This window comes from Saccopteryx leptura, chromosome 3 (genome assembly GCF_036850995.1).
Source record: "Saccopteryx leptura isolate mSacLep1 chromosome 3, mSacLep1_pri_phased_curated, whole genome shotgun sequence".
Taxonomy (NCBI): Eukaryota; Metazoa; Chordata; class Mammalia; order Chiroptera; family Emballonuridae; genus Saccopteryx; species Saccopteryx leptura.
Genome location: NC_089505.1, coordinates 31,793,169 through 31,807,253, shown reverse-complemented (window position 1 = coordinate 31,807,253; position 14,085 = coordinate 31,793,169). Strand labels below are relative to the sequence as shown.

The following is a 14,085-nucleotide window of genomic DNA, read 5'->3' as shown; positions in this document are numbered from 1 at the left end:
TGAAGCTGAGCATTTTTTCATATATCTGTTGGCCATTTGTATCTCTTCCTGGGAGAAGTGTCTATTCATGTCTTCTTCCCATTTTTTTATTGGATTGTTTGTTTGTTTGTTGTTGAGTTTTATGAGTTCTTTGTAAATTTTGGAAATTAGGCCCTTATCTGAGCTGTTGTTTGAAAATATCATTTCCCATTTAGTTGGCTGTCTGTTTATTTTTATATCAGTTTCTCTTGCTGAGCAAAAACTTTTTATTCTGATGTAGTCCCATTCATTTATCTTTGCCTTCACTTCTCTTGCCATTGGAGTCAAGTTCATAAAATGTTCTTTAAAACCTAGGTCCATGAGTTTAGTACCTATGTCTTCTTCTATGTACTTTATTGTTTCAGGTCTTATATTTAGGTCTTTGATCCATTTTGAATTAATTTTAGTACACGGGGACAGGCTGTAGTCGAGTTTCATTCTTTTGCATGTGACTTTCCAGTTTTCCCAACACCATTTGTTGAAGAGGCTTTCTTTTCTCCATTGTGTGTTGTTGGCCCCTTTATCAAAGATTATTTGACCATATATATGTGGTTTTATTTCTGAACGCCACATATTTTAAAATGTATTCCCTGAGAGCCATACAATGACCCGTGTACGTTATGCATTATCCAATAAAAATTTGGTGTTATTCCAGAGGACAGCTGTGATTGGCTCCAGCCACTCACAACCATGAACATAAGCAGTAGGAAATGAATGGATTGTAATACATGAGAATGTTTTATATTTTAACGTTATTATTTTTTTATTAAAGATTTGTCTGTGAGCCAGATAAAGAGCCACATCTGGCTCGCGAGCCCTAGGTTCCTGACCCTTGCTTTAAAAAGAAAGCGCTTATAGGAAGACGTAGACATTGACAATCAAAATTGTCAGTAAGAAGAGACTTGCATTTCAGCAAAGATAGAGTAGACATACTTTTCCTTGTTCCTCCTGCTGTGTCTAACTAAAAGTGTTCCTTATTATATATACAAAACAGACATAAGAAGACTCTGAAAGATGGAAAAAGAAGGCAGACTGATTAGGGACCTCAGGACTCAAGAAATCATTCAGGGGTGAGTTCCTTGTATTTTCTTTGTGTCTCATACATCCCCGATTTGGAGCTAAATAAATTGTCAACCCACAAACACAAATGGGTACAGACCAAAACAACCCCAACAAAAGCCTGCTTTTCTTAGTTAAAGGACCAGAATTGGACTGTTTAGCAAGGCAGAAAGTTTTTAGACAGTAACTGCTCTACTTTAGCCAAATACCACAGGAAAACTGTGGCCCACTCCCACCTATGCCAGCAAACCCCGACAGGAGAGTCTAGACTTCCACCCTCACCAGGCCATGAGGAGTGTCCTCTAACAGTGGAGTGTTGTCAGAGGACGTCTAGTGGAGTGGCAGGACTTTTCATACCACCCAGAAGGAATGAGGCGATGCCTCACCTGTGGTGCCGCTACACATGGGAGCAGTAGCAGGATGCATTCCTGTCTCTACCAGGGAGGTATCAGGGGATGCCTGCTGGAAATCCTGAATTTTCTCCCACAGCAAGCGGTAATGAGAAGCCCATCTCTTTTCACAAGTCAACAGAGGCGGAGAGGGAAACCAGAAACTCACATCTGGCCGTAAGGAGGTGATACACACATTTCACCTGTCAAAGTGGTGTTACAGGAGGCTGAAACTCAAGCAAATAAAATTACCAGGGGGTGTTGCATAACATTTAAAGTTTAATCCACTGCCTGACCTGTGGTGACGCAGTGGATAAAGCATCAAACTGAAAACACTGAGGTTGCCAGTTCAAAACCCTGGGCTTGCCTGGTCAAGGCACATATGGGAGTTGATGCTACCTGCTCCTCTCCCCTTCTCTCTCTCTCTCTCTCTCTCTTTCTCCCCCCTCTCTATAATGAATAAATAAAGTCTTTAAAAAAAATAAAGTTTAATCCACCAAGAAGATATAGTAGTCCTAAGTGTGTGTGCATCAAAAACTAGAGTGGCAAAACAGGTGAGACAAAAATGGGTAGAACTGGAAGGAGAAATAAGGCCACATATATAGTCGAAGATTTCAACACCACTCTCTCTGTAATCGATAAAGCAACTGGAGAGAAAATCAGCAAGGATCCAGAAGACTTGAACTTCAGCCCACAGGCCTGAATTGATGTTTATAGAATACTCCACCAGCAGCAACAGAATACACATTTTTCTCAAGGACCCATGGGACATATAACAAAATAGTTTATATCCTAGGCAATAAAACAAGCTACAACAAATTTTAAATAATTGAAATTACACAGAGTGTGGTCTTTGACCACATTGGAATCAAACTAGATACCAAGAGCAAAAAGATAACAGGAAAATCTCCAACCACTTGGAAATGAAACAACGTATTTGAAACCATGAATTAAAGAGGAAATAGAAAGGCAAATAAAAATACATTGATTTGAATGCAAATTAAATACAACGTATCCAAATCTGAAGCTTATAGTTAATGCAATTCTGGGGAGATTTATAATACCCAATGTATATTAAAAAGGAGGGAATGACTCAAATCTATAATCTACACATTTAAGTTTGATAACAGAATTAATGGACCATCTCTTCCAAAAGCAAAGGCTACCAAAACTCACCCAATATAAAATAGATAATTAGAATAATTTGAATAGCCCTAAAAGTATTTTAAATAGATTTACAATTTCAAAATTAATTATACAGATACATAAAGAACAATGAACACTAATCACAATGTTTTCCAAAAAACAGAATAGGATAAAACATATTCTGATTAATCTAATAAATCAAATATTACCATGATATTAAAATGAGACAAAGATAGTACAAAAAGAAAAAAGTATGGACTAATAACCTTCATGAATATAGAAGTAAAAACTCTTAACACATATTAGCAAATGGCATGAAAGGATGTATGAAGGAGGCAGATCAATATAAATTCCTGGTTTTAGGGTGAGGATTGTTCTCTTTTTGCTTCAATGGTCCTCTGTTATTTGAATATAGTTTAAACAAACACCTACTACTTCTCTATTTTTTTAAATATAAATTAAAAGTCATATACAGTGGGCAAATCATGTTCACTAAAATAAAACTAGCCTGTAAAAATTGGGGAAAAAATTTACCTATTTTTGTGGAAAATAAGCTTGCTAAGATAACTTTTTACAATTTTCTAATTGCCAACATTTGTTAGTAACAAAATTATGAGGACAATTAACGTGTGGGTAAAACTGAGATACTGCTCAGATTAAGATTTCAAAAATTTTAAGTAAATTTAAGAATGTAAGTATAACTTGTCACTTGTGGGTTTTTAAAAATATATTAGTTATCAAAGACAAGTAAAATAAAATCTAAACTTTAATCATTTTTTTCAATGTCTGACAAAAACTTATCAGAAAGAATGAACATGAGCAGTCCGTGTTTTGGCACTGGCCTGAACTGTGAACACTTTATATGGATAATGCACACCCTATATCAGCAATGGTATTAAAAGTTCCCACTATATTTAAGTTAAATAAATAAATTAAATGAGGACAATATGACTTATCTTTTAACTTTTTTATTTGAATAAACTTTTAGACAAAAAACCCCGTCATTACCAAGATTCACATTAAAATCTCCATCGTATAGATTTCTCAGGACCTTGGTATTCTTACCTTAGAAAAAGTGAGGGAGTATACTAAATCAGTGGTGAGAAAAGTTAATCGCACAAGGTCAGATACAAAGAAACAGTATTCACAAGCCACATGTTTAGGAATAGAAATGATATCTTTTAAAATCGGGAGCTGCAGTAGCTGTCACTGTTTGGCAGTCCTTCATTCATTGGTTGTCTCTTGAGACTTTCAAAATGCTAGCCAGCTTTCCAAAAATTGCCTAAATGACACACGCTGCAGTATCTAACTATAATGTTGGGACCTGAACAAAATTTGATTTTGAAAACACTTCTGAAGCTAAGTTATTTTACAGTCTATGCGATGGCTAATTTTATGTGTCAACTTGGCTCGGCCTAAGGCCCCATTTTATGCAATCAAGCATTTTTTTTTAGATATTTCCATGAAGATGTTTTAAAATGAGATTCAGATCAATCAGTAGACTTTGAATAAAGCATATTGCTCTCCATCATGTGAATGGACCTCAGCCAATCATCTGAATGAAGGCTTGAATATAACAAAAGACTGAGTTCCCCTGAGCAAGAGGGCATTCTGCAGCAGATGGCCCTTGGACTTCAACTTCAACATTGGCTCTGGGTCTACAGCCTGCCGGCCCACACTACAGATTTTGGACTTCTTATCCTCTATCATCACTAGAGCCAATTCCTTAAAATAAATCTTTTTATACACACACACTCTCTCTATTGGTTCTGTTTCTCCAGAGAACCCTGATTAGTACAATCTGCTTAATTACAGTATTAGTGCATTTAATTAACTTTAAACTAGTTTTCCCATTGCAAATAAATTAAGCAGCAATCCTCAGGCCTCACAGTCCCCCATATCAAAATATCTTTGACTTAGTTATTCTTACTAATTTAGTGAATCCATTCTTCAACCTTCTCCTTTCTTGCAGACCTAACTAAAGTGCACCAGAGTATTCAAGACTACAAGGGTCCCAAATAGGACTAATGGACCTGAGTTTCCCCTCTGACAAATTAGGCTATTTGTGGCTAGTGAGCTCAGGTAATTGATTTTTAAGGTTTCTGTAATGGAAATCTTGTATTCTATAATTAATTCTAAATATAACATTTACTATAAATGCAGTGTATAGATGGTTGTGCGAGTTGGTACAAGAGACTGAGTGGTGAACACTTGAAACAATGTTGCCATTGTGGAAGCAGGGGATTTTTATTGGCTTTGGAAACATTGGTTTTTCTCACAGTGATGATGATTTAATTGGTCAGGATGCTCATAAAAAGAGGCATTTGTGGTTTTCATAGGTAAGGCCATGTAATGGGCCCATGGCCATAAAGCAAAGATATTATAGCTGCCAACATCTATCATCATTCAAAATATAAAATTATGGTTCCCCTCATAAAGTTCTAGAATTGGAAGAGAAGTTATAGTTTATTTCATCCAACCTCTCACTTTAGGGATGAAGAAGTAAGAGTCAAAAGGTCAAATTAGGCCTGACCTGTGGTGGCGCAGTGGGATAAAGCGTCGACCTGGAACACTGAGGTCGCCGGTTCCAAACCTTGGGCTTGCCTGGTCAAGGCACATATGGGAGTTGATGCTTCCTGCTCCTCCCCCTTCTCTCTCTCTCTCTCTCTGTCTCTCTCTCTCTCTCACTCCTCTCTCTCTCTAAAAAAATCAATAAATAAGATATTTAAAAAAAAAAAAAAAGGTCAAATTATGCCTTTATCAGACCCACCAAATCTTAAAATGAAAATGATACGTCCCAGATCAGGCGCCATCAGCACCAGAATGCCCGAGGGAACAGCACAATCTGGAGGCCCGGCCTCCCATTTTATCCACCGAGCAGGACCTCTTCTCAGCATTGACCTACGCTGCACAAGGGATGCCCTAGAGCAGCTGTCCGAGGAGGGAAAGAGCACAGCTGATTTATAAACTGTCAGCTCAGAGTGTGCAAGCTAAAAACGGATTGGGATGTCACTACAGCTGCTCTAGTGGTGGGAGAGATCTTCCTGATAGGCAGAGCACCAGGGGCACAACTGGTTATCCTCTTTTGGTAGAAAGAGAATGGCCCAGGTTTACACCTATTTAAATTAAAGGGTGACAAATCACTAGGAAGGAGAAAGATGGGAAGATCAGGGACAGGAAGATCTATGGTCACCGTATGTGGATGGACTAATAGCAGTGAGCACAAAGTGTGAAGATCTCTGTGTCCAGACAGCTTCTACCCTGGAACAGGCATTAAACAACCAAGTAATTATAGAGAAAATATCAGCCAATGTGCCAGCTATCTCTCTGTCAGCAGAGACCCTACCTAGGGCTTGAACACTGGGCACATGAACAGAGTAACCATGGTTTCAGGGATGGCGGTTATGCATGGGCCCAACCACATGAGCTCTCATTTAATAAGGCTAGTATAATTTGTGCCACTGCTGAATGACCACCAGTCAGATATAGCATGGGACCAACCAGCCACCTGGTGGCAAGTTGAGTACACTGGATTCCTTCTATTCTGGAAGAACCAGCAATTCATTTTGAATTAACAGTTTTTGAGTCTATACTTCTAGGTATGAATTTGCCTTACCTGTCTGAAGAACCTCAGACAGCCCCGTTTTCCGTGGGATTACAGAAAGTTTAATCTATCTACACAGGATCCCATATAACACTGCATCAGACTAAGGGAGTCTTTCTTAAACAGGGGCAAATCCTGCTCCCCCAACTACACTCCCCAGGGGATATTTGGCAATGTCTGTTTACAAATTTGGTTGTCACAACTGGGAGGATGCTACTGACACCTAGTGGCTAGAAGCCAGGGCTGCTGTTAAACACCCTGCAATGAACTAGACAGTTTCCTCTACCAAAGAATTATCTTGCTCAAATGTCAATATGACAATGTTCAGAAACCCTAGACTAAGAGATGCACTTTACAGCAAAGGAGATACAGCAGTGGGCTCATAATCATGAGACCCACTAGTATTGCCATGTAACACAGCATCCAAAAGCAGCTGGCATTGAAAAGCAATAGAATAGCTTATGGATGGCACAGATAAGGCACAGCTTGAAAATGTTACCATTCAAGAATAAGGACTCATCTTGCAGGAAGAAGTATATACTCAAATCAGTGGTCATTATATAACACTGTGCCCCTTAGTTAGGATACATGGTGCCAGGAACCAAGGGATAAAAGTAAAGTGACCCATAGGCTCACTGCTTTCTTTTTTCTAAAATTCTGACGTCTGTGTGTTAAGTGACCTTGGTTCCTAATGGAGGAAACATCCACCAGGAAAATATAAGCTATGATTTATGTTTGTGTACTTTATACTTTCGTGCCGAGGGTCCAGCAGGCAAAGCGGGGAACACCATATTGATAAAGGCAATTAATCTGATCATCAAGAGGAAAGCCTCACTGGGGAAAGAAAGAAATGTGTTTGGCACTTGGTAATCCTTAGTACAGTACTTCTTTGCCTAATTTTGACGGTGAATGGACAAATAGAATAGTCACAGTCTGAGAAGAGCTTGATGACCAAGGATTTAGACAGAGATAAAACTTTAGGTCACCCCCCCCAACTAAAGCACCAGGTCCAGCACAGGAACTGACTGTAGGAATCTAGAATAGATCGTGGAGGAAGGAGACAATGGCATCACAGTTGTTGCCTCAAGCTCATCTGCTTGAATGAAAGTCATGGTTTTCTCCATTAACTTTTCTCTAACAAGTTTACCCTAAGAAAGAGATCCATTAGAGCCCTGGAGGAATGAATGACTTTCAAGGCTTAGAAGAAACAAGAGGACGAAGTCATGCAAAAGTGGGCTGCAGTGGATGCTGTGCTGCACTGCCTGGACTCCCCTTCCAGGAAGGACTTCTTCCTCAATTGCCGACTGTGTTGTTGGCTAAGAGCTCTCAGCTATCAGTCATCTTGGGGATTTGCTGTCCCCTGAAGAGAGCCACTCTGCTCAAGATCACTTCTCCTCCAGAAGTCAAGGTGTATCCCAAGACTGGTTGATGTGGGGAGTGGAGGCCTGGTCCCCTTTTCCCACTCAGCATTTATATATTATATCTAAAGGGCCATTCTAGTTTCAGGGCTCCCCTTGGGCTTGCTTTGCAACCCAACTTCTCCCTTGTCCTAATTCTGCTTCCTTCTCATTCCGTGCAGGTGTGTTGATCCTGAGAGCAATTCCCCCAAAACTTTCTGCATACTAAGTTCCAACTCAGAGTCAACTTCCTGGGAAACATGACTTGCAACATTAATACATACACTGTAGTCCAAGCCTACTGCTTAAGCTTACCAGAACTTTCCTTCCTTGAAAGATTGTTTTCTGAATATCTGTTCACAGCTACACACTATTCATTCTTTTCCTCATTTTTGCCTATTCTTTTTCATGTTTGGGAAAGTTATCTGCTAGAAGTCAGAATAGCAATTGTTGGAGCTAGAAAAAAAATACCTAAAAGGTTGTTCTTTCTTACTTTTTTTTTAACCTGCAATAAATATCATGTGATAGAAAGATTGAAAATAATTATAATTAGTTTTAGCTTACCAAACATTTGGCGTGAAGCATCTGTTTATGAAATGCAAGACTCACCTTGATCTAGGTTCAAATTTACCAATGTTCCTTTTCTTTCTTCTATAAAACACCTCAACTTTGTTTATATAGATGTTGATATTAATCATCTTTAAGAAGACTCTAACTTTGATTTGTTTGTCCAATAGCAGTGCCAAGTGCCAAGTTTTTATGTTTTTTATTTCTATTCTTGTACATCAGCAGGGGAGAAACTGGGTGAAGTGAAGGGTTGATTTAAATGCTAACTGAACAACTAATGAAAAAGTCAACAATTCTATAGCCCAATTGAAATTTTATTCAAGTTCTTTTTTTTTTTTTTCTCCCTGCACTTTTCCAAAGCTGGAAACGGGGAGGCAGTCAGACAGGCTCCCGCATGCACCCGACCAGGATCCACCTGGCACGCCCACCAGGGGCGATGCTCTGCCCATCCGGGGCGTTGCTCTGTCGCAACCAGAGTCACTCTAGCGCCTGGGGCAGAGGCCAAGGAACCATCCCCAGCGCCCAGGCCATCTTTTGCTCCAATGGAGCCTTGGCTGCGGGAGGGGAAGAGAAAGACAGAGAGGAAGGAGAGGGGGAGGGGTGGAGAGGCAGATGGGCGCCTCTCCTGTGTGCCCTGGCCGGAATCGAACCCGGGACTTCCGCACGCCAGGCCGATGCTCTACCACTGAGCCAACTGGCCAGGGCCTCAAGTTCTTTATTGGCCAGAGCTAAGATCTAAATATCTCTATTCAATAAAGAAACTCAGAATATTCCCTTAAATGCACATTTCTATTGAAAACAAATACAGATAATAAGTATAATTGGTGTAATTTCTTCTTTAAATTCTTGATATAAAAGTCCTCAGTGAAAACATCTGAACCCAGCATTTCCTTGAAGAAAGATAGTTTTGTTTGTTTGCTTTAGTGAGAGGAAGCAGAGAGACAGACTCCCGCATACCCCCTGACCAGGATCCACAAGGGGGCGATGCCCTGCCCATCTGGAGGTCCTGCTCCATTGCCGGCAACTGAGCTATATATATTTTTAGGCCTGAGGGGAGGCCATGTAGCCATCCTCTACATGGGGGAGGGACTGCTTGAACCATTTGAACTATGGGTGCAGGAAGGGAAGAGAGAGAGAGAGAGAGAGAGAGAGAAGAAGGGAGAGGGGTAGAGAAGCAGAGGTCACTACTCTCCTGTGTCCTGACCTGGAATCCAACCTGGGACTTCTACACTCTGGGTCGATAAGAAGACAGTCTCCGGCCCTGGCCGGTTGGCTCAGTGGTAGAGCATCGGCCTGGCGTGCAGAGGTCCCAGGTTCAATACCTGGCCAGGGCACACAGGAGAAGCACCCATCTGCTTCTCCACCCCTCCCCCTCTCCTTCCTCTCTGTCTCTCTCTTCCCCTCCCGCAGCCAAGGCTCCATTGGAGCAAAGATGGCCCGGGCGCTGGGGATGGCTCCTTGGCCACTGCCCCAGGTGCTAGAGTGGCTCTGGTCGTGACAGAGCGATACCCTGGAGGGGCAGAGCATCGCCCCCTGGTGGGCAGAGCGTCGCCCCCTGGTGGGCGTGCCGGGTGGATCCCGGTCCGGCGCATGCGGGAGTCTGTCTGACTGTCTCTCCCCGTTTCCAGCTTCAGAAAAATGCAAGGTAAAAAAAAAAAAAAGACAGTCTCCTTATTGTTGATCCTTGTATTTAATGTTTACTTTTCTTTTTGCTCTTTTTTTATGTTTTGTTTCACTCTGTCTTTCAGCAGTTTAATATAATGTGCTTTGGGTGCTCCCCCAAATGCCACATAATTTTTGCTTAGATTCTTATACTTGTGGATGAATTTTTTATAGTGTTTTGAAATTTTCCAAGCAATACTTTCTCAAGTAATTTTTCTGCTTCATTCTCTCTCTTCTTCTAAAACTTCAATTACACACAGGTTAGTTCATTATCTCTTATTCCACAGGTTACTGATGTTCTGCTTTTGATTTGTAAAATAATTTTGGTGGTAATTTGCAAATAATTTTAATGATTCTTATAGAAAATCCAAAAAAATAAAAAGGTATGCAGTATCAACAATTCATATCATACTTTTAGAAATGGCAGTATTTTCCACTCCTCTCTTTCAAACCTTAAACTTCATTTTTTATGTCTTATTGTGTTGCCCAAAACTTGAAGCTTGTATTGATTTATAGCAATAATAAGCATGTTTGTATTTTATTTAATCCTAAAAGGAAAATCTCTAAAATTTCATCAGAATAAAGCCGTTTGCTGAGATTATTGGAAGACATTATCAATCAACCTTAAGGAGCTTCTAGATTTTGCTGATTTAAAGTAAATTTTAAAATGTATTGCTTTTTTGTTTTTTCCCAGTCATGGGAAAATATGGGACAATAGTTACTAGTATTAGTTTCCAAACACTTCAATATATCTCTATTTCTGAATGCATGCAAGATTGCACTTCTCTGTCCCCTGAAATCAAGTTGGCAATGTGATCTGCTTTGACTTACACTGTGGGAGCAGAAGAGAAGTATGTCACTTCTGGATAGAAATTTTCAAAGCCAGTGTGGTATAGTTCACCAGGTCACCCTATTCTGACTCAGTGATTGTGTAAACATGTGTAGAGAAGGAGATTATAACAAACAGTGTGGCTCCCTCAGTGACTATGGTGAGCAGAATCTCTTTGCCCATGCTCATTGGACAAGTAACATGAGAAAAGTTAAATTATTATCATGATAAACTACTCAGATATTGGGGTTGTTTATTATGCAGAATAACCTAATTTACCCATTATTTTTCTTTTTATGCTGAACTATCCTTTAATTTAAGGTACTTGCACTTGATCATAATATATTGCTTGTTAAGATGTTAAATTCCATGGCTTTCTTTTGTAGATAATATTATACTTGGAGCATCTAGTAGGCAAAATCAGATAGGCAATGCAGCTTAGAGAATATTTTCTTTAAAAAGCATTTCTTTCCAGTGTAAAACTATTGAAAAGAAAATAATTAAATATATTAGCCTTGTTTTGGGGGAAAATAGTCAGACAGTTTATTAAAAGAAATTAAGTTCCCAGACCTGGTCTAATAGCCTTGTAGTAGAGTGTCGATTCCTGGTCAGGGCACACAGGAGAAGGGACCGTCTGCTTTTCCACTCCTCCACCTCTCCCTTCTTTCACTCTTCCCCTCCTGCAGCCATGGCTCAATTACTTTGAGCACATCGACCGCAGGTGCTGAGGATGGCTCTGTGGAGCCTTGCCTCAGGTGATAAAAATAGCTTGATTGTGAGCATGGTCCTAGGTGGGAAGAGCACTGGCCCCAGATGGGGATTGCCAAATGGATCCCTGTAGGGGGGCATGTGGTAGTCTATTTCTCTATCTCCCTTCCTCTCATTTGGAAAATAAGGAAAAGAAAAGAGAAAAGAAATTTAGTTCCCAACAATTCTACATATACCGTGTTGAATTTAAGAATAAAAAAGAAAACAATATTTTCAGGATTCCTAGAAAAAGTGACATTTAAACTGAACTTCAAAAATGAACAGAGTAATGATAGGAAAATTTCTAGGCAGGGTCCATTAATGAAATATACTGTAGAGCAGTGGTCCCCAACCCCCGGGCCATGGACCGGTACCGGTCCGTGGGCCATTTGGTACTGGTCTGCAGAGAAAGAATAAATAACTTACATTATTTCCGTTTTATTTATATTTAAGTCCTGAACGATGTTTTATTTTTAAAAAATGACCAGTTTCCCTCTGTTACATCCGTCTAAGACTCACTCTTGATGCTTGTCTCGGTCATGTGATACATTTATCCGTCCCACTCTAAAGGCCGGTCCGTGAAAATATTTTCTGATATTAAACCGGTCCGTGGCCCAAAAAAGGTTGGGGACCACTGCTGTAGGGAATATATAAGCAAAATATATTAATAAAACAGCAAGTTAAAACAGTTTTGGCTCACTTACAATAGCAGAGTTAAACTGTAGGAATATGAATTTGGTTTTATAGGTATCAAAGATTTTTGAATAGGGGAGAAATTTTGTTACTGTTTTAGAAAGGTGATTAATATTGTCATTATATTAGGAAGACTTAATAGCAAGAGATGGGTATTCGAACTCATGAGATCTTGGGAGAGGCAAGAATTTTTCATTGTTAAGATGAGACAGTGATGGCCTGGAAAAGAGGAATGACTGAGTTTTGTTGAACTACCTGGTTTATAGATGTATTTGTCTATGACTTAACACTTGAAAACCCAACATCTTTCATTTTTGTATAATGTGACCATATAAATAAAGTCCTTAACTAAATATGCCTTATTGGATAACCATCCTAACACGTAGTATTTTACTTATTGGACACTCACTCAATTATACTGAAGTTCAAGACTAAAACCAAAAGTGAAAACACAGATGCCTAGGGAAAGAAAAGTTGGCAGCACCAAGTTTTGGGAATTAGGTAGGGTGTTTTGTTTGTTTTTGTCTTTTGCTGCACAATGGGCAATTGTGATTCAGGTGTATTTGTTTATTCTGTAGAAAAATAATCCTCCCACTGAAACAAAAGTACCATTATAAAGAGCTAGACGTAATCAACAACACCCTACTTTGCCATGTCTTGCATGACTGTTAAGGATTCATATTCAAAGATTGTGATCAGACTTCTTTGTCTCCTCTTTTTGAAAGGCATTTTAGAATTGTAATAGTTCTCCATGTTCCAAAGCACAGTCTGTCCAGAGGAGAGGGGTTGGGTGTCAAGCACAGGAGGGCTCTAGGGTTTTCTAAAATGGTCAGTTTGAAAGTCATTTTATAATATATTTGTGGGCACGTCTTTTTTTCAGTTCTGAATTTGTTATCTTTGCTTTCAATATAGACAGAGATATGAAGGGAGCTATCTTCCTGCTGCTCAAAACAACTACTTACTTAGATAAAAATTTTAAAGTTGGATTCCACTTTTAGCCAGGAAGTGCAAACAAAGCATGGGGACTGCTTGTTCCCTGACCCCAAATTCATTCCATGTTGCTATAGCATCACCCCTGAGAAAATGGGCTTGCCTGTTTTCCACCCCATAGACGCACTCAATGGGCTTTTGTCAGCTCTTGAATTATAGCATTAAAATTTAAACACTAGGGATTTAATGGAGGATTATTATGACACCCCAGTGCATTCTTTCTGTTGCCATTAGCAACAAGACAAGGATGAAATGAAATAATTGTTTTAGAGATCCTGGTTTCCTAAAAGATGAAGGATCTACCTTATATCTTTGAACTTTCATAAACTGGCTTGTGTGGGTTTCCATTAACATAAGAAGAGTACTGGTAGTATTCACCAAGGCAGTGACTGCAGGTATTTTTTTTTTCCCCTGTAGTTCACCAATGTACAAAGGAAGAAGATATTTTCACAGGCCCCAGAAGATGAACTTCAAGCTGCTGCTCCCAAACGCATTCTCCACTGTCTGGAAGACGTGCAAAGGCAACGGCATAGCATTCATTCCCCATCTGAAATTCTTCAAAGTGCTCTGGGAATAAAAGAATCCCTGCCAAAAGCCCCAGAGAGATCTTTATTGAAAACTAATGAATGGAACTGAGAATTCCTCGTTACAATACTGTTTGTTTCTTTGATTGGTCATATCCTTGTATCTAAGAGGAAGTCAAAATAAATAATAAAAACAAGATATTATTGGGTTGGTCTTTGAGAAATTTTCTGACAGGTAATTTTCCATCTAGATTTATTTTCTCTGCTAGTCATTTGCCTTCTAGTTGTGTTCATTTTCACCTTTTCCCTATTCTAATGTCAACATCTAGGTTTATACTTAGGATTGTATTTTTCTTTTCAGAAAAAGAGATTACAATTATTTTTGTTGCTCTCCTAGCCACCGAAAAATACAGATATATTCTTTCTTCTCCTGTATTATTGCTGGATAACGCTTTTCAAA

The 14,085-nt window shown here is 39.4% G+C and overlaps 1 long non-coding RNA gene across 1 annotated transcript in view; it reads left to right on the top strand.

The window, feature by feature from the left end:
• The window catches only part of LOC136397212 (uncharacterized), a 113,203-nt gene extending 99,415 nt beyond the window's left edge, over positions 1–13,788 (top strand). The window contains exons 2-3 of the long non-coding RNA XR_010749852.1: positions 1,013–1,088; positions 13,519–13,788. This is a non-coding gene — a long non-coding RNA (uncharacterized lncRNA). The remainder of the gene's footprint in view (positions 1–1,012; positions 1,089–13,518) is intronic.
• Positions 13,789–14,085: the final 297 nt, after the last annotated feature.